General features: G+C 37.3%; 1 protein-coding gene across 5 annotated transcripts in view; it reads left to right on the forward strand.

Moving 5' to 3' along the window:
• Nucleotides 1-21,452, forward strand: part of LOC5573425 (nuclear hormone receptor FTZ-F1) — a 628,100-nt gene that overhangs the window by 106,318 nt on the left and 500,330 nt on the right. The gene's annotated exons all lie outside the window — the stretch shown is intronic.

Here is a 21,452-nt window from a genome sequence, read left to right on the forward strand (position 1 = left end):
TTTTTTTGATAAAAAAGAAGGCGCAAACTTATTGATAAAAAAAAGGTTATCGTGATTTGAATATATATTATGCGGTAAAAATTGAGCTGCTGGTAGAGGGGTTAATAGAATTTCACGAATAATCCCTCGAGGATATCTTAAAAAAAATTGTTGTAGTTTCCAAAGATGAAATGACGTAGAAACTTTGAAACATGCTATGTCTGAACCAGCAGAATATGAAGATCGAATGTACCCAGGTTTCCTCTAGAAATCAGTATTTGGTCTATTATTTCATAATTGGAAGGTTCTAAAATATACTATCTGTATTTTTTTTTTTATTTTGTATGAACAAAAATACGTGGGAAAACGTGATTTTCATGGGCAAAATATATTGTTTTTTTTTTCAGAAACTCTGGAATTAACCTTTAAGGATCTTCTTGGAAAAAAATCGATTGGTTGAAGGATTAGTGGAAATTTCTCATGATATTCTTTGAAAAATCACAGGAAGAATTATTCGAGGAATCTCCAGAAGAATTTTTGGAGAGATATCTGCAGGAGTCCCAGAAAGTATTTCAGAAAAAATCTTTGGAGAAACCACTAGGATAATTCCTGAAATTTTTCCTCAAAAAATCTGAAATTAAATGTTTGAAGAATTAGTTAAAACGTCTCGTAACAGTCTCTGAAAGTTTCTCAGGAGCCTTTGTATCAGAATTCACTGCAAGCAAGATATGCAAAAAGAGACTTTGGTTTAAGAAATTGAGACTTTCATTAAAATTGAGACCACGTTTCCAAAAAGAGATTTGCTACTAGCCACGTGGGTACAACAAATCAATTTAAAAATTGGTTTGACTTACTAATTTAGCCCAAAATGCCCAAAACATGAAATTTCAACGAAAAATATTATATTTTTCATTTGGTTCTGTAAGTTAAACCGAAATACCTTAACTGTTTTTTCTCATTTATCACCTTCATAAAGGTCTTAGAACCAATTTATCATTAATTTTATAATAAATGTATTATTGATTTTTTTAAATATTTGCATTTATCAACTTTAAATTTTAACAAGTTGCTTCATAAACTTTAGTTAAACAGTAAACATTTTATTTCTGGCAAAAAGCAATCATCAGTTTGAAGATTTTTTTTTCCATTAACCCTCAAAGCCTCGGGACAGACCTTTTATTTTCAATCGACTGGTGCTCAGAAACAAATAAGTTTAACGAAATCCAGTTTTCATTATGATCGATGGGATGAGTTAAACTTAATGTGAGTAGGGTTTTCAAACCGGAAGTTCAGGTCTGGACATGTTTTTCTACCGGAAATAAGTGTTCCCTAGTCACATATTTTACAACTTTAACAACGAAACCAATGTTTAATGATAAGTTTTAGCCATTTTTAGATACTATGTAACGGACCAAAGCAAGAGTACACTATTTAGGTTATTTTCTTGCATGGGACGAAAGCCGGAACCTGGTTCCGGAAGTACTTTCCGGGTAGGAGCCGAGGCCAAGGAACACATGTAAGTTCGACCCGAAGCAACATATGCGGCTACTTGAACGTCATGAAATCAACTCAGAAAGCCAATACAAGACATCAACTCTCAATATTGTCAATTTTACATTATGGCCAAGACTGAGCTGTAGGGTCACTTCCGGTGAACCAGGAGACAAATTTGAATGAAGCTCAAAACTAGGCATGTGACTGTTCAAACTTCATGAAGTAGCCTCAGTATTGCTGTAAGAACACGCTTCTTACCTATGTATTACACTTCGACCAGATTGTCAAACGTTGTCGGGATTCTGGAGTCACTTCCGGTGAATCTGGAGATAAACATAAATAACAGGTAAAACTAGACACGCGACCGCTCAGACTCCCTGAAATAACCCCCGCAGTGACTGTAAGAACATGCTTCTTGCCTGTATGGACACTTCGGCCAGATAATCAGACAATGACCGGATTTTGAGGTCACTTCCGGTGAATCAGAAGCAAACATATATAGCACTGCGGAACACGTTTTTGTCTCCAGCACCAAAATACCGCTATTCACTTATTTAAGGGTTGCTGAATTCATTGCCGTTTTCAGAAATATCATAGCACGTCTAGTTTTTGAGATATTGGCTGTTTAAAATGCAAAAAATGACTATTTCAGCCAACTTGCATGCAAGTTTGCCAGCTTGTAAGGTAATAAATTGGATCAATTTGCCACAGAATTCAAACTTTATGTGTATAACAATACTTATCATCAAAGTTTGTAATACCTTCTATGCGGAAAAGTTATTTTTTGATGGTTTAGAGAATTGTTGTATTTCGCCATATAGAAGAAACGAAGAATTTTGTATGGAGACTGCAAGCATGTTAAAAAAATCGGTTTAATCGAAATTTAGTCGCGCAATTTCAATCAAATTATGTCTGAAATGAAAGTTCAAGTTCTATTTTGCATGTTTGGTGGATTAGATTACAAAAAAGTTTGATAAATTGTACTTTAAATTTCAGGTAAACATTAATGAAAGTAGTGTTTTATACAACTTTGGCGACCTGTAGCTAAAAATTTTGACGTGCTGGAACATTTCTGAGAATGGCACCAGATTGAGCAACCCCAAATTTACTAGAGACACATAATTTGATCCTTGAGACACGCAAAAATGTCATTTTTGTTACGCTGTGTTGTTGGCAAAACTAGGCATGTGACTGCTAAAATTCCACGAAATAACCACGAAACAACCTGCTATAAGCACGGGCTTTTGTTTGTATTGATACTTTGGCCTGATTAACAGACAATATCTGGTTTCAAAGGTCATCTCCGGTGATTCAGGGAACAAACATGAATAGAATAAAAGGTACAACTAGAAATGCGGCTACTTAAACTTCATAAAACAACCTCAGCGATAATTCTGCCAAAGAACCAGACAATAACCAGATTCTGAATTCACTTCCAGAGAATTAGGAGATAAACATATATAATATGTAAGACCAGGCGTACGACTGCTCAAACTTCATGAAATAAAATCATAGTAGCTGCTAGAATTTGCTTCATGTCATAATTGACTTTTCGTCAAGTTGGACAGGCAAAGACCGGATTCTGAGGCCACTCCCGGTGAATCAAGAAATAAATATGGACGAAGATCAAAACTAGCATGTTCATACAGCTGAGGTTGTTTTATGAAGTTTGAATAGTCGCTTTCTAGTTTTACTCTTTATTCTATTCATGTTTGTTCCCTGAATCACCGAAAGTGACCTCAGAAACCGGCCATTGTCTGTTCATCTGACAGAAGCATCAATACGTAAAAAAAGCATATTCTTACAGCAAAGGTGCGGTGTTATTTGGTGATGTTTGAACGGTCACATGCCATGTTTTTTCAATTATATATGTTTGTTCTTGATTCACCGGAAGTGACCTCAAAATCCGGTCATTGTCTAGTCATCTGAACGAAGTGTCCATACAGGCAAGAAGCATAGTCTTACAGCAATGCTGAGGTTCTTTCATGAAGTTTGAGCGGTTGCATGTCTAGTTTTACCTGTTATTTATGTTTGTCTCCTGGTTCACCGGAAGTGACCCTGCAACCCAGCCTTGGTCATTAGGTAAAATTGACAATATTGAGAGTTGATGTCTTGTATTGGCTTTCTGAGTTGATTTCATGATGTTCAAGTAGCCGCATATGTTGCTTCGGGTCAAATTTACATGTGTTCCTTGGCCTCGGCTCCTACCAGGAAAGTACTCCCGGAACCAGGTTCCGGCTTTCGTCCCATGCAAGAAAATAACCTAAATAGTGTACTCTTGCCTTGGCCCGTTACATAATGTCTAAAAATGGCTAAAACTTATCGTTAAACATTGGTTTCGTTGTTAAAGTTGTAAAATATGTGACTAGGGAACATTTATTTCCGGTAGAAAAAACATGTCCAGACCTGAACTTCCGGTTTGAAAACCCTACTCGCAGGAAGTCTAACTCATCCCATCGATCATAGTGAAAACCGCATTTCGTTAAACTTATTTGTTTCTGAGCACCAGTCGATTGAAGATAAAAGGTCTTTCCCGGGGCTTTGAGGGTTAAAAATCATGCTTTTGTTTTCTTTTTTTTTGTTAAATAACTTGGTTAAACATATTTAAATAAATCCGTTATATACACTGTATAAAAACAACCAAATTAGATTCAAAAGCATGTTAATAATCTAGAATCGAATGAATATTCATTAAGTTATGGTCAGACAAAAAATGATTTTTTTAGAAAAAAGAGAAAAAAATTAGAGAGAACCACTTTTAACTAAGACTAGTTTTAATTTTAGACAAATTTGATATCCTACAAACATTTCATAAATTTTGTTTTGAATAGAATGAAAAATAACAAAGTCAGTGAGACTTCACTCTAGATCATATTTCATAACTCAAGAACCAACTCACTTTCAAGTCGCTTGCCGCACCCTAATGTGAATCCATTACTGATGAAATATGATTCATAAAATTCAATCATGTCTATGGAAGACGATAAAATGTCATACCTGAGAAGATCCTGAGAGCGTTTTAGAATTTTTTTGGGGAGCTTTGACGCGAAAATCTTTTGTTATGAACATATTCTACCATGTTTTACTGCCTCAAAAAAAAATCCCTGATTGTTACCGAAATTCTATGAGAATTCTAGATTTTTCCAGTTTTCAGAAAAATCCCTGATAATTTCAGGTTTTCCAAGTTTTTGAAGGTTAGGCAACCTGTTAGAATAAAATGGGTTCAAGGTATCCATACATTAGTTCAAAAATATTTTTGAGAACATTAAACCCCGTTCTTCTGGTTTCTCTCTCGTTAAGAATTAACATCGGAAATCACTCCAGTAATCTCAATCTGCTGCCAGGTCAATGAAACTATTTCAGATATTTATTTATTTCTCAAAGAAAAGTTTGGGAAAATCTAAGTGTCATTTCAGCACAGAAGAGCTCTTTCAAGCAAACTTCTGTTAATCAAAAATATATTGAAAGATTTGTATATGTATTTTCACAACAACCTAAAAAAAAAAAAATTAAGGAGTTTCTCCATAAATTCCTCAAATATAGAGCGGTATTCAAAACTGAAAACTGTTACCTTTGTTCAGTGATAGTAAAAACTAAGATATGAAGCAAAGAAAGCACTACGGATTGTAAGCGAAGCACTCAAAGCTATCTTTTACATAATTTTTTTTCTATTCATCACTTCTAGATGCAGTTTCCCTATTTGAAGTAATATACATTTTTAATTTCTAGACCAACATTCTTGCATTGTGTTGGAAGTTTGGGAAACTTGAGAATCGAGCACCATCAACGGGTGGAATAAAAACTCTGGTGTCGCAGCTCTGAGGAAACTGAAAGGTTGTTGTATGTACTTTCCACTGCTATCGCCAACTGTTAGAATTTAGGAACGATGTAGACAATAGTTACCGTATTACTCCACCGTTGATTTATTTACTGTTTGTTACATTCTTGGATTAATCAAGACGAAATACTTGGAAACAGGAAGTGCTAATTAAAACAAGATCTTGAAACCTGTAAAACAAAATTATGAACTTCTTAATGAATCCTAATGAAATAATCTTAAGTGAGAGTCTTGGAAAAGCTCTGATGGAGTCGTCGATGGAGTCTGAAGAAGTTCCTTCTTTAGGAATTTTTTGATGAAATGTCACGTATGATTTCTGGAAAAAAATAAAAAGTACAAACGTAGTTAAAGGACATCCTTCAATGAAATTCTATCAACTTTCTCGAGAGAATGCCTGAATACATCCTTAAAGATTTTTTAGAGAGAAACACCTGAAAATCTTAAATCTCTTTTCTTAGCCAAAATTGTCATTTTTGCATTCATACATCGTGTGGCAGGAAAGATGATACTCTATGCCCAGGGAAGTCATGGAAATTTGCATAACGAAAAGATCCTGGACCGACCGGGAATTGCACCCAGACACCTTCACCATGGCTTTCCTTTGTAACCACTCGGCTAAGGAAGTCTAGACAGAATGGAAGCGGCAACCGGCGACGCTTTCGGTGCGTGGAATCCTTAGGCAAGAAGGGTAGGGCAGCAGCTAATTAACCATGGCTTTCGTTAGTCGTCGCCGATGAAAACGCTACTCAGAGCGCACACGAAGCTTTTCCCACTCGCGATCCAATCAGCTGAGTATAGGTACTCAGACACTCACCGCGAAGCACCCGGCGCTCGGCGCTCGGTGGTTGGGAAATGAGTGCTTCCGTCGTCGTCGTCGTCACCGCGGTCGTGTTGCAGCACGTGGGAAAATCGTTCGATGCAATCGCGTTTCTCTCTTACTCTCTCGGCACTACTCGGCAGCCTAGGGCCGAATCGTTAGATTTTCTCAGCTGGACTAACACGCTTTTCCACTTTACGGCTGACGGATTTTACGTCGGAATAACTAGAACTAGGTCATGGTTGCATCGTTGGTGTGTGCGCTCGTAGTCGAAGGGAAAGGGGCGTGAGAGCGGGGAGGGGTGTTCTACTTCCACACTAAAGTTGGTGTTGCGCGTTTCGTAGTCATCGTCGTCGTCGTCGTCGGCCCGAAGAAGCGTGGTCGAGGATGCACTTTATTGATTGTTCTATTTTCACGCTCTTCGCAGCTGCTGCCTCATTCAATCGTAAACAAAACCGAATGGGTGGTGACCGAGTGAGGGGGAGGTGTTGCTGGGTCGAAGGGTGTGAGGGTGAGACGATGATGCACATTTGAATAAGTTAGTTGCTTTGGCAAGTTGTTCCCCTGCTGGCAGGGTTGGTAGCAGGGCTCTATTTTAATATAGGTATAGGCTTACAGGAGGTATTTTTAGAGAAGACATGTCCTTTTTTATACTATATTTTCTCTTGTCCCCTTTTGAGATAAAAGTGTTCTCCCTTTCAAGTTTTGTTTTTATTTTATTCTTATATGGTCTCTTTTCATCTTTTTTTGAATTCTTATTTTAGTCGCTACCAACCCTGTTGGGGGTTGGGGCGAATTTGACCAAAGCACCATTGGGAAATGAAATGTGTACTGCTGCTGTTGCTGCCGCCGGTGAGCTTGTTTGAACAAATGTTTTCGTAGGTATTATTTTTTTCTTACCTCACCCACGGAGAAACACACAACGGAAATACTTTCCACATAAATAAGCCAAGAATGAGCGGCGGCGTTTATGCTGAAGCATAATCCACCGCTGGGAGGGGGTTTTCCAGTAAGTATTCTCGATTTTATGGGATCCTTCGTTTTTTTTCTTCTGGGACGAATTCCTAAATGAATGTAATGAGAACGGACAGAGAATGAAAATGAGCATATTAATTATGGCGGGCGGTATTAATGTTGTGTTCCTGTAACCTGGATTAGTGGAAATGCGGTAAGGAGGGTAAACGCTGTTGACGTTGGTCAGAATGAGGTTAAGTTGATTGAAAGTGTTTCGTGGGACTACTTTCGTTTATCAGCAAACAAGATTCAAACCTATCATAAAACCATTGACCTAAAATTTCAGGGGTTATTATGTTTGACCACATACAGTGAAAGTTCTTCTTTAGTCATCAGCATAATTTTCACTGATAACACATTCCTAGATGATATTAAGACGTTTGACATTTCGCAGGAAAAAATCTCAGATTATGTTTTCTTTAATTCTTTCATAAACACCATTTCAAAAAACATTACATCTGGGGATTTTTTTTATTTCCGTACAAAGTGGGCCGAAGGGTCTCAGATTTTCATGAAACATTTTCCACAGGCAGGGCTCATTAATATATGAATAAAAAAATTGAGAAAAATTCAGGGTCGCCTATTTTCCCGGAAAACTCAGTTGGATTTTTTTTTTGTTTTCCCCTGACACTACTTACTTTGAAAAATCATATCTCAAGAACGAAGCATCATAGAAACAAAGTTTTTTATGAAAATGAAAGCAAATTTTCTCAGGAATAACAAAAAATAACTGGAAACAGTTTTCCACAAAATTTTCCACCGTTGAGAAAAATTGTGAAGAAAAGCCGGAAAAACTATGCTCCAACTCATGGAAAATTTTTGAAAAGATAATTTCATAAGCTTTAATCGCTGAAATTTTTGAAGTATACTTTTTTTCGTTTTTGGGTTATGGCCAATTTTGTAAAAAATGTGCAAATATGCCATTTTGAGCCTTTTCTTTGAAAAATCATAACTCAAGAAAGAAGCATCGTAGAAACAAAGTTTTTTTTTATGAAAATGAAAGCAAATTTTCTCAGGAATAAAAAAAAAATTAACTGGAAACAGTTTTCCACAAAATTTTCCAACGTTAAGAAAATTCGTAAAGAAAAGCCGGAACAACTATGTTCCAATTCGTGGAAAATTTTCAAAAATATATATTTGAGAAGGTAGTTTCATAAGCTTTAATCGCTGAAATTTTTGAAATGTACTTTTTTTTCGTTTTTGAGTTATGGCCAATTTTGTGGAAAATGGCCATATAAGCCTTTTCTTTGAAAACCCATATTTCAATCGATGCATCGGAAAAACAAAGATTTTTTATCAAAGCAATTGCAAATTTTCTAAAACATCTGAAAAAAGATATGGGATTGGTTTTAATGAAGTATAAGTCGGAATCGATGATATTTTTCATGAAAAATTACACCGGTAAGAAAAACTTAATAAAACTGTTTCTGCGTCAATTTTTCATTACACTGAAAAGGGATTCTTTTTTTTTTACTATGGAACAAATAAGATTATTATATTTATTTTTAATTTTATTTGTTCAATTATTCAGTATATAACTTACATTTTAATCTTAATACTATCTATTTTTTCAACCGGGAAGATTGTCTTTGGTTGCTAACACCAGAAGATTTTCGTTTCTTTGTATTATTAAGAACAAAGCATGCTCTATTTTCTTAGTTTTCATGTGCATCTGAGAATTCACTAGCAAAAATGCTTCGTTCGTCTTTTGGTATAAATTAATGATATTTTTTTGTTCCAGGAATTGAAACAAGGTTAGAAAATCTTTCCTGAAGAAATTTTTCAGCTTCAAAATAGTCATTTTCAGTTGCATAGATAAATTCCCAATCTTTTTTTAATTGGTCTTTTACCTTTTGCGACACAGCCCAGTCGAAAAATTGTTTGGCGTTATTAATTTCTGCTGACTTTCCAATACTAGCATTTCTAGCCATTCGCTTAATGTTGCCACCGATACCAACACAAGGACCTTTTCCATGTAAGGTTGGAAAAAAGTGCCATTCTGCTTTAATTTTAAAATCATTTTCATGGTTGCATACATTTTTGAAATTTGACATTAAGCGAATGGCTAGAGATGCTTCGTTCTTGAGTTATGATTTTTCAAAGTAAGTAGTGTCAGCGGAAAACAAAAAATTTCCAACTGAGTTTTCCGGGAAAATAGGCGACCCTGAATTTGTCTCAATTTTTTTTATTCATATATTGATGAGCCCTGCCTGTGGAAAAAGTTTTATGAAAATCTGAGACCCTTCGGCCCAAACCCGTACGGAAATAAAAAAAAATCCCCATCTAAGACCTAGGTAATCTGTATATCAACACAGAAAGATATGCTACTCTCTGGAAGTGTCTTGTATCCACTAGGCTGAGAAGCAGACTATGTTCCAGTTGGGACGTTTACGCCAAAAAGAAGAAGATGCTGCAAACTTCGAACTACCAATACATGGCAATAGTTACATACACTCAGAGTATCAACCTATGGAGAATACAAATTCCTGCATATTGGAAAAGTTTGTTTCATCTAAGTCTGGCAAAAATCAAGAATGGTTTGCCCATTGGTACCATCCTAATGAGTCATAAAAATCAAGCCATTTATGTATATATCTCCAAACAATCGTGTCGTGTCGTCAACGTGCAACACTGAAAAGCCATATGCTCCATAGTAGAGTGTCCATCCCGGGACATCCCGGGACAAAAAATCCCGGGATTTGACAAATTTCGGGATTTCCCGTTTCCCGGGATTTTATTTCTGATATCCCGGGAATCCCGGGATTCCCAAAATGTACGTAGAATTTGATGAAAATCACTAAATTTCAATGAAAAACAATGTCATTTTTTCTCACTATCAACCTTATTTGATAACGTAGAAAAGCATAGTGAAAAAGGGAATAAACGAGTAATTAGTTTCATGAAAAGATCCATTTACCAAGTAAGCAACACATATTTTTATTTGTCTAGTTATAAAGTTTTAATGCTTTTCTTTTCAACACTAGCCATTTTTATATAGGCTTATAGGCTGAGATAACAAATTTGAAAGTACACCTAAACTCCCGTAAATCACAAATCGGTACCATCTGTAAAAAGTAGGCATTGAGAAAATGGACTGAGAAGTTTTCAATCCCGTTTTCCATGCAAATGTTCAAAAAATTCCAGGAGATTGGAACATGTTTCGATTTCAATGAAACTTTCATAATTTGCTTTTCACCCCGTTTCCAAGAAAAATATAAAGATGACCAAATAACGATTCATTTTTGTGTTACACGATGCGAAAATCTGCTGTGGAACTGACATGCGTTAACTTTTCATTATGGGACAATTCGACTTGGTGTTCTTTCCTAATTTTACTGAACAAAAAGTGATTTCTCGTTAGTGTAACTGAAAGATCATTAGAAGATATAATGAAAACTGATATCAACTCAATTTTGACCAAAATGTAGATACCACTGACTTGCGATTCACGGCTGTAAATTTCAGTTATTAATTTTTAGTAATTTTAGCATGATCTTTGATCGTTTCTTTTGTTCTTAAGGTTTTTATGGTTTCTCAAATGTTTGAAGCAAATTGCTTTAATATTAGGACTTAAGTTTTTATCATACTTCCATTCATAAGTGTTATAGAGAATTTGAAAAAAAAAATCCATAACAAACCCGTAATTAGTCAAACTAGGTTTTGATTTTAGTTGGGTTTCTTCACCAGAATATCTGAAATGTGATTTTCTATAGTTAACATATTATTTTACGTTATCTGTTTATTTCATTGAAAAAACATTGTATTTTTAAATTTGAACTTACATTTTCAACCAACCAAACCAAACCATTCAACCAAAATGCTAGTTTTATTGAAAAATTGATAAATCCCGGGATCCCGGGATTTCCCGGGACAATTTAGATTTTTGTCCCGAATCCCGGGACGAGCAAAATGGCCGGGAAATGGACACTCTACTCCATAGTATTCATGTTTTCGACGACCACAACAACGAACGAGAATCCCGCTGCGCCTCACACCCACACACACAAATTCCGTCATCGCCGGTCTGCGATCCTTTGCCTGGGCCCGATAAAATGATACTCGATCCAAATCGTAAATCTTCGCTGCTGTGGTGGGTGTTCGCAAATATACTAGCGTTCCGAGAATCGGTGAGTTTACCTTAGCGTATGTCATCGGGTACTAAAAGGCCAATTGCAACAGCATCTAGGTAAGTATACTGCTTGAGCAGAGGAATGGTTGCGGACACGAAGGCGACGACGTTGGCCGAGGCATGCTGAGAGTTAATACCTTTAGTACACACAGTACCTATGTAAAGCTGAAAGTCTGCCAGGGTCAGTGGGTTTTTGTGTCAATGTCTACTAGAATGGGTTGGTCGTTGTTTCAACCGGGGGGTATTATAAAAGTCTAGTCACATTTCTGAGCCGAAGGGTTTGTGTAAATATGTGCGTCCACTTTTGAACATGGCTTAATTTAAGGAACGAATTCGTTAACACTGTTTTAACCTCACGAGAATAATTTCTTCATATAAACAATCATCCCCACTTGTCAGATAATCGCTTCAAACTAGTTCGATTGTATTACTAACGCACTTACCTTATTCTACCAACCTGTCTTTAGAGGTAATGTCCCCAGGATGTAGGGAACTTTCAAAAGGAAGTATTTTTTTGTGATTTTATTGAGGGGCTGGCTAATAAGACCAAGTGGATCATTAGGACGGACGGGCCATAAGGCCGAAGAAATGAAGGTATAAATCTTCTTTCGAAAATCGATCAACATAACACATTATGATATGACACATGATTGTCAAATCAACATTCTGAGGAGCATGTTGATCAATCCTTGTTAAATCAAGAAACTGCACAATGCTCTGAAGGCGGCCATAACTTCAAAAATCAAAGTTGTTTTCTTCGAACGGTAATGTTTGTCCCGACTTCCTTAACATCTCTGTGATTTAAATCCAAAACTTAAAGCAACTTACTGACATTCGGTGGCAGCAGATTCAATTTCGTTTGTAAAAAAATGTATTTCCATCTTACTTTACTTTTGTTGGCTCTACGTCCTTCAAGACATGATCTGCGCCACAATGTTACGCCAACTAACTCGGTCCATGGCTGCTAACCTCCAATTCCTCGATCGTCCCACACTTCCAAGATCCTGCTCCACTTGGTCAAACCACCTAGCTCGTTGTGCTCCCCTTCTTCTTGTACCGGCCGGATTTGAGTTGAACACCATTTTTGCGGGATTGCTGTCCGGCATTCTTACAACATGTCCCGCCCATCGTACCCTTCCAGCTTTGGCGTCTTTCGTGATACTGGGTTCACCGTAGAGTTGCGCAAGCTCGTGGTTCATCCTTCTCCTCCATACGCCGTTCTCACATATTCCGCCGAAGATCGTCCTAAGCACACGTCGTTCAAAAACTTCTAGCGCTTGCAGGTCCTCTTCGAGCATTGTCCACGTCTCATGCCCGTATAGGATTACCGGTCTTATCAGAGTCTTGTACATGGTACACTTAGTACGGAAGTGAAGTTTACCAGACCGCAAGGTCTTGTGGAGTCCATAGTAAGCACGACTTCCGGCAATGATACGTCTTCGAATTTCTCTGCTGCTCTATCAATGATCTGAGGTAGACAAATTCGTCCTCCACGAATCTGCCGCAACATAAAGATTTGGTCTGTCGTCGATCGCCCGTCCACAAAACCGGCTTGATAACTTCCCACAAATCTGCTTGCCAGTGGCGATAGACGGCGGAAGACGATCTGGGAAAGCACTTTGCGTTGAGAATGGTGATCGCTCGATAGTTCTCACATTCTAACTTGTCACCCTTTATGTATATTGGGTATATTATTCCCTCCTTCCACTTCTCCGGTAGCTGTTCTGTATCCCAGATCCTGGCTATCAATTGGTGCAGACAAGTGGCCAACCTGTCCGGGCCCATTTTAATAAGTTCCGCTCCAATACCATCCTTTCCAGCTGCTTTGTTGTTCTTGAGCTGTTTGATAGCATCCTTAACTTCACTTATTGTAGGAGTTGGCACGTCTCCCTCATCCGCCGTACTGATGAAGCCATTCCTCCTGCTGTCTTGTCCTCCTCTGCGCTGTTTAGGTGTTCATCGTAGTGCTGCTTCCACCTTTCAATCACCCGTTCGTCCGTCAGGATACCTCTATCCTTATCCCGGCACATTTCGGCTCGCGGCACAAAGCCTTTGCGGGATGCATTGAGTTTCTTGTAGAACTTACTCGTGTCTTGAGAACGATACAGCTGCTCTATCTCTTCGCACTCCAACTCTTCCAGACGGCACTTTTTATCCCGGAATAGATGGGTTTGCTGCCTTCGCTTCTGTTTGTATCGTTCCACGTTTTGACGGGTGCCTTGCTGCAGCATCATCGCCCGCGCTGCATTCTTCTCGTCCAAAACCGTCTGACACTCCTCGTCGAACCAACCGTTCCGTCGATTTGCTTCCACGAACCCAATGGCACCATCCGCTGCGTTGTTTATGGCTGCTTTGAGACTACTCCAGCAGTCCTCAAGAGGGGCTTCGGTGAGCTCTCCCTCTTCCGGCAACGCTGCTTCAAGGCTTTGCGCGTAATCAGTTGCGACTTCGGGTAGCTTGAGTCGTTCCAGATTGTACCGTGGCGGGCGTCGGTACCGAATGTTGTTCACAACGGAGAGTACGCACTTTAACCGTTACTAGGTAGTGGTCCGAATCGATGTTTGCGCCGCGATAAGTTCTGACGTCGATAATGTTCGAGAAGTATCTTCCATCAATCAAAACGTGGTCGATTTGCGATTCAGTTTGTTGGGGTGATCTCCAGGTGTACCGATACGGGAGGCTGTGCTGGAAGTATGGCGTATGGCCATGTTTTTGGAGGCGGCGAAATCAATCAGTCTAAGGCCGTTTTCGTTCGTAAGCTGATGAGCGCTGAACTTCCCTATAATCGGTCTAATTTCTTCCTCCTGGCCAACCTGAGCGTTGAGATATCCGATAATGATTTTTGTGCACGTTAATTATGCTGATATTGAAGAAACGGCCTTTGATTCTCAACTTGCACATTCTGTTGTCGATTGGCCACCACCCAATCACGCGCCTTTGCATTTCGCCCATCACGATAAAAGCTGTGCCCAGCTCATGTCTGTTGCCGCAGCTCTGGTGGATGGTATAACCATCCCTATACGTATGTACCGTCGACCCTTTCCAGCAAACCTCCTGCAGCGCTACGATGTCGAACTTGCGGACCCTCAATAATTCGGAAAGAATGCGGGTACTTCCCAAGAAATTGAGAGACTTACTGTTCCATGATCCGAGTTTCCAATCGTCAGTCCGTTTTCGATGCCTGGGTCTATGCCGATTGTTCCGGTCCGAATTTACATTGTATTTTTCCTGCACTGATGATTTTTACGGCTGGCTTGTAAGACCTGCACCAACCCCCTGTCTCGCCGGAGGATCATCGTGCACAGCACGGTTTAGAGTCCCACGCTGGCACTAGGACGATGATCAGCCGCTCCTAACATGGAGAACAGACGCTGTTTTGAGCCACCCCTAACATGGAGAACAGACGCTCTGATAAGCTACACCCTCAGAAGAGAGGAGCCCCCCTTCCCTGTCAGCATACGACCAAGGTCCCACCGGGGGTTGGTTACCCGATCTTCCGTACGGTTACTCGTACCCCAGGCGGCGCCACGGGGAGGTAGGGATAGGAGTTACTGGACAAGAGGCTAAGGACCACAAATGGGGTCTATTTTATACCTGCAGGTACGTGTACCAATGGTACGCATTGTCCAGTCATTTACCACCCAGGTATTTCCATCTGAATACCTCACAAAAACATTCGCAATTTGCAAAAGTTTTATGTTTTTTTTTTCAAAGACAATCATAAGTCATCAACTGGAGGCATCACATTGCTGTTTTCTTACACCAGTAATACAAAATTAATTTGTATTTTTTATATTCAATTTTCAATTTCAGTGCCTCTAGGTGAAATTAAGTATTGAAATGGCACCAACAGTGGGTGAAACTGAATGTGTGCGTGTGTTGCACCCACTCGCTTTCTCATCGCTTTCGCTCGTATAGTCAGATTGGCTTCGTGCTAGCGGAGTTTGTTTTTGTTCGTCTTCGCACTGATCGGGTATCATTTGGCTGAATTTTTACGACACAGATTACGATCCATAATCCATCAGCTATTTATGAATTAAGAGCGAACTCGAACTGAAATGAAAAAATTTAAACAAATATAAATGTATGGACATTCTATGATTCTTATTCCGGACGCTTCCTCAATTTTGCCTTATAATCCAGACACTTTGATTATTATTCCGGACAGCTCATAAAAATCTTAATAAGAAGTGGGGATTTTTTTTTATTTCCGTACGGGTTTGGGCCGAAGGGTCTCAGATTTTCATGAAACTTTTTCCACAGGCAGGGCTCATCAATATATGAATAAAAAAAATTGAGAAAAATTCAGGGTCGCCTATTTTCCTTCAGTTGGAAATTTTTTGTTTTCCCCTGACACTATTTACTTTGAAAAATCATAACTCAAGAACGAAGCATCATAGAAACAAAGTTTTTTTATGAAAATGAAAGAAAATTTTCTCAGGAATAAAATAACTGGGATCAGTTTTCCACAAAATTTTCCACCGTTGAGAAAATTCGCAAAGAAAAGCCGGAAAAACTATGCTCCAACTCATGGAAAATTTACAAAATAAAATATTTTTGAGAAGATAATTTCATAAGCTTTAATCGCTGAAATTTTTGAAATGTACTTTTTTTCGTTTTTGAGTTATGGCCAATTTTGTAAAAAATGTTCAAATGTACCATTTTGAGCCCTTCCTTTGAAAAATCATAACTCAAGAAAGAAGCATCAAAGAAACAATAAAAAAATATGAAAATGAAAGCAAATTTTCTCAGGAATAAAAAAAAATTAACTGGAATCAGTTTTCCACAAAATTTTCCACCGTTGAGAAAATTCGTAAAGAAAAGCCGGAAAAACTATGTTCCAATCAGTGAAAAACTTTCAAGAATATATTTTTGAGAAGATAATTTCATAAGCTTTAATCGCTAAAATTTTTGAAATGTACTTTTTTTCGTTTTTGAGTTATGGTTAGTTTTGTGGAAAATGACCATATAAGCCTTTTCTTCGAAGCCTTTTCAATCGAAGCATCGGAAAAACAAAGATTTTTTATCAAAGCAATTGCAAATTTTTTAAAACATCTGGAAAAAAAATATGGGATTGGTTTTAATGAAGTATAAGTCGGAAAGGATGATATTTTTCATGAAAAATTACACCGCTAAGAAAAACTGAAAAAACTGTTTCTGCCTGAATTTTTCATTACACTGAAAAGGAATTCTTTCTTTTCTATGGAACAAATGAGATTATTATAATATTTTTTAATTTTTTTTTTATTCTATTATTCAGTATATTACTTACATTTTCATCTTAATACTATCTATTTTTCAACCGGGAAGATTGTCTTTGGTTGCTAACACCAGAAGATTTTCGTTTCTTTGTATTATTAAGAACAAAGCATGCTGTATTTTCTTGGTTTTCATGTGCATCTGAGAATTTACTAGCAAAAATGCTTCGTTCGTCTTTTGGTATAAATGAATGATATTTTTTTAGTTCCAGGAATTGGAACAAGGTTAGAAAATCTTTCCTGAAGAAATTTATCAGCCTCTGAATAGTCATTTTCAGTTGCATAGATAAATTCCCAATCTTTTTTAAATTGGTCTTTCACCTTTTGCGACACAGCCCAGTCGAAAAATCCCATATCTTTTTTTCAGATGTTTTAGAAAATTTGCAATTGCTTTGATAAAAAATCCTTGTTTTTCCGATGCTTCGATTGAAATATGGGTTTTGAAAGAAAAGGCTTATATGGGCATTTTCCACAAAATTGGCCATAACTCAAAAACGAAAAAAATACAATTTCAAAAATTTCAGCGATTAAAGCTTATAAAATTATCTTCTCAGAAATAATTTTTTGAAAAGTTTTTCCGGCTTTTCTTTACGGATTTTCTCAACGGTGGAAAATTTTGTGGAAAACTGTTTCCAGTTAATCTTTTTCTTTTATTCGTGAGAAAATTTGCTTTCATTTTCTTAAAAAAAAACTTTGTTTATATGATGCTTCGTTCTTGAGTTATGATTTTTCTAATAAGTAGTGTCAGGGGAAAACAAAAAAAATTCCAACTGAGTTTTCCGGGAAAATAGGCGACCCTGAATTTTTCTCAATTTTTTTTATTCATATATCTATGAGCCCTGCCTGTGGAAAAAGTTTCATGAAAATCTGAGACCTTTCAGCCCAAACCCGTACGAAAATAAAAAAAATCCACCGTAGCAAAGTTCACATAAAAATGTGTTGGCGAATTTTTATACGAAAACCTACTGAGATGATTTTTCTTCCTTCTCAGTATTCTTTATAACAATCTTTCACAAATACTTCTTACAATTTATTCATTATTTGTTAGCCAGAAATGTCTCTTTGATTTATCGATATGGATCCAAAGCTATTTCAATGGATTCAACAAAGATGGTTTCCATAGTGAAGCCTTGAGTCGATATCCATTTCTGGAGTTATCGCCGGGAAACTTAGTAAGCTTAGTAATATCTAGCTATAGCTATGATGTTCAGGGTAAAAAACCTTGAATTTTGAGCTACCGCACGATATGAGTGAATAGGATTAGAAAAGGGTCCCTCTGACGCCCTTAGAACCGATTCCGGGGTATCCGGAAGAAGCTAGAGCCTCATACTGGTTCATGGCATTATAGCTATGCTGTTCAGGATAAAAAATCATGAATGTTGAACTGTCACACGATATCAGTGAGTAGGATTACAAAAGTGTCCCTCTGAGGCCCTTTCGGAACCGATTCCAGGGTATCCGGATGTGGCCAGAAGCTCATATTAGTCCATGGCATTATAGCTATGATGTTCAAGATAAAAAATTATGAATTTTGAGCCGTCGCATGATATAAGTGAGAAGAATTACAAAAGTGTCCTTCTGAGGCCCTGCCGGAATCGATTCCAGGGTATCCGGATGTGACCAGAACCTCATACTGCTCATTGACCTTATATCTATGATGTTCAGGATAAAAAATCATGAATTTTGAGCCGTCGAACGCTAGTATTCTTTCAAAAAAATGTCCTCTTTGGGTACATTCAGGAACCGGTGCCAAGTGACCGGGTATCCGAAATGGCCAGAATCAATGAGAACCAATGTCACTAAACCTTCTGGCTTTTTTTATTCATAGAAAGTACGCAATGAATAATTTTCTTACCGCTAATCTAGAAAAAACTACGAGAACCATCACTTCCGGAACGAATATACCCCATTTGAATCCGGAATAACTCCGGAACCAAGTGGCCAATCCCATTTCTTCCGAATCATGACAAATCTTGAAGAGTATGCGGTTCGTTTGAGACCAAAAGATCCAAAATCGGTCCATAGCTGGCTAAGCTATGATTTTTTAAAGTTCATTTTTCATGAAAAGTCAGACGTTGGGGGTTTGAGAGTAAAACTACGCATTTCTTCAAAATATATTAATTATGCATCTCTCATATCTTCGAAGGTATGAGACACATTATTTTGAAAAAATGGGATATTTTTGATTCCTCTAACATGTACCGGGGCGATTCGGGGCACATGGAACTTTTTTTTATACAGTGCTCCCCAGATCGTTATTATCAGAAAAAAAATGTCCATAAAATCTGTGCTCACCAGTCGTTTTGAAAAAATTGTAGGGCCTGTTTTGAAGTAACGCCCCTTTGGTGGTATAAGTCCACAATTTCAAAGGAAATCAGAGATATTTAATCGGATTTTTGTTACCCCTCAAAACTTGATTCATAGTTGGTTTGTTCAGATGTTTGCTTCCTCTGAGCGGAGTTATGAATGAGAAGATTGTTAAAATTTTTGAGTTACGCTCTTTTCGAGACGTAATTACTGAGAGCATTTATTTTAAATAGACTAAGAAGGTATTTATCGTTAATCATATTCAAATGTTCTTAATGACAAATTGAAATCATTTGCCACAAAACATTTTCACAATCAATTGATATTTCACGGGCTCAACTTTAAAAAATATTATGGAGCTAATTTTGTGTTTGTACCATACATAAAATATTTTTATAACACTAACTGTCCCGAAAAAAAATCTACTGTATCAGAACTTGAACGTGCATTCAAGCGTAACGAACTCTTGGCTAAACTGTGGCTTTTTTGAGAACCGTTCACTGATCATTATAAGTGTGATACTGGAACTTAGAGTGATGAAATTTGAGGTTATGGCATATAAAAAAGTGTATTGCTCTTTGCATTTGAGGTGCAAATCTTGACAAAATGTCTTCCAAATGCGGTAACACAAACTTATCAAAGGACTCCTAGCAACGATTATCTAAATCACCGCTGTCCTAGATAGAAAAACCTATCTATGACATCGCATTTCTTGTGGAAAATCTTACCACATTTGGTGTTTCCGCATTTGATATTTGCGTTTCAAACGCACACAGCAATACTGTATTTGAAAAGATGTGTAAAGTACATACAGATTTGTTCATGAATTCTGAGCAGCTTTCAGTTTTGGTTACCGAAGCATCGTGAATTGTTTTGATGAATAATTGTTTATTTCGTTGGTCTACCATATCCTGGTTTGATTCCATCACAAACTGAAGATTTATATGCAAGCTTTCATTTTGATCGATAGTAAACTGTGCCTATTCAGTTAAGATATACCAGCGTCTATAACCAGTAGAGGCAAACAATCAACATTGCACGTACTTTACCCCGGTAGAAATCAGAATCTAATAAAAAGACAATGACTCATGATATCATTGATCCAATGTGTTTTCAACTTTTGAAAATACACCATGATTTGGACTCATGATATTAAGCGTTAGATTGTCGTAACGCAAAACACGCGTTATGTTTTTGTTGCGGATCGCTTGGAATCATGAACTTCATGCCTAAAGTCATGACTAGCGCATCTGTTTACGATCGACAAAACAAAAAACACTTGAGCGAGATTTGAACCAAGAACCTTCCGGTTGAAATGAAGCAAAGCGCACCGTTTAGTTGTCACTCTGGATGTAACTCCAGACACCATGATTACACTGCGGAATACGTTTTTGTCTCCAGCACCAAAATACCGCTATTCACTTAATTAAGGGTTGCTGAATTCATTGCCGTTTTCAGAAATATCATAGCACGTCTTGTTTTTGAGATATTGACTGTTGAAAATGCAAAAAACGACTATTTCAGCCAACTTGCATGCAAGTTTGCCAGCTTGTAAGGTAATATATTGGCTTAATTTGCCACAGAATTCAAACTTTATATGTATAACAATACTTATCATCAAAGTTTGTAATACTTTCGACGCGGAAAAGTTATTTTTTGATGGTTTAGAGAATTGTTGCATTTCGCCATATAGAAGAAATGAAGAATTTTGTATGGAGACTGCAAGCATGTTGAAAAAATCGGTTTAATCGAAATTTCAATCAAATTGTGTCTGAAATGAAAGTTCAAGTTCTATTTTGCATGTTTGGTGGATTAGATTATAAAAAAGTTTGATAAATTGTACTTTAAATTTCATGTAAACATTAATGAAACCAGTGTTTTATACAACTTTGGCGACCTGTAGCTAAAAATTGTGACGTTCTGGAACATTTCTGAGAATGGCACCAGATTAAGCAACCCCAAATCTACTAGAGACACATAATTTGATCCTTAAGACACGCAAAAATGTCATATTTGTTATGCTGTGTTATTGGTCCTAATATAAACCAATATATGAATTTCACATTAATCTATTTGATAAATTACACTTGTTTAAGTTTGTGCACTATTGTGGTCATTTTGGAAACATTGTCATCGGATATCATCCGGTAGAGACCTCATAGGGATACGTTTAGTATACAGTGTCCGTTCAATTTTGGCAAGACGTCCAAAAATATCATGTCGCCAAAATCGATCGTCCTTTTCGTGGTGCATTTTTCTAACACAATTTGTTGTGACCTGAATTGCAAAGCCATTCCACAACCTTAGTTTTTATTGAATTGTATAAATTATTGATAATAGTAGCCAGAATCTAACAAATTTTGGAAAAAAAACCGTTCGGTTTCGTGTTGCCAAAATCGAACGCGTACTGTATCATGCAAAGATACCTTTTGACGGCTCAAAATTCATGATTTTTCGCACAAATTTGGTTATATATTATCTCATGACACTCGGCGACAGGTTTCGATAAAGCTCCAAATGATCGATTTTGGAACATCTTTTGACATTGTCATATAATGGCCTGAGTTTCGTGATTTTTTACATAGCAGTGAATTAACATCATATCATATCCTTCCT

This window comes from Aedes aegypti, chromosome 2, assembly GCF_002204515.2.
Source record: "Aedes aegypti strain LVP_AGWG chromosome 2, AaegL5.0 Primary Assembly, whole genome shotgun sequence".
In the NCBI taxonomy this organism is placed as follows: Eukaryota; Metazoa; Arthropoda; class Insecta; order Diptera; family Culicidae; genus Aedes; species Aedes aegypti.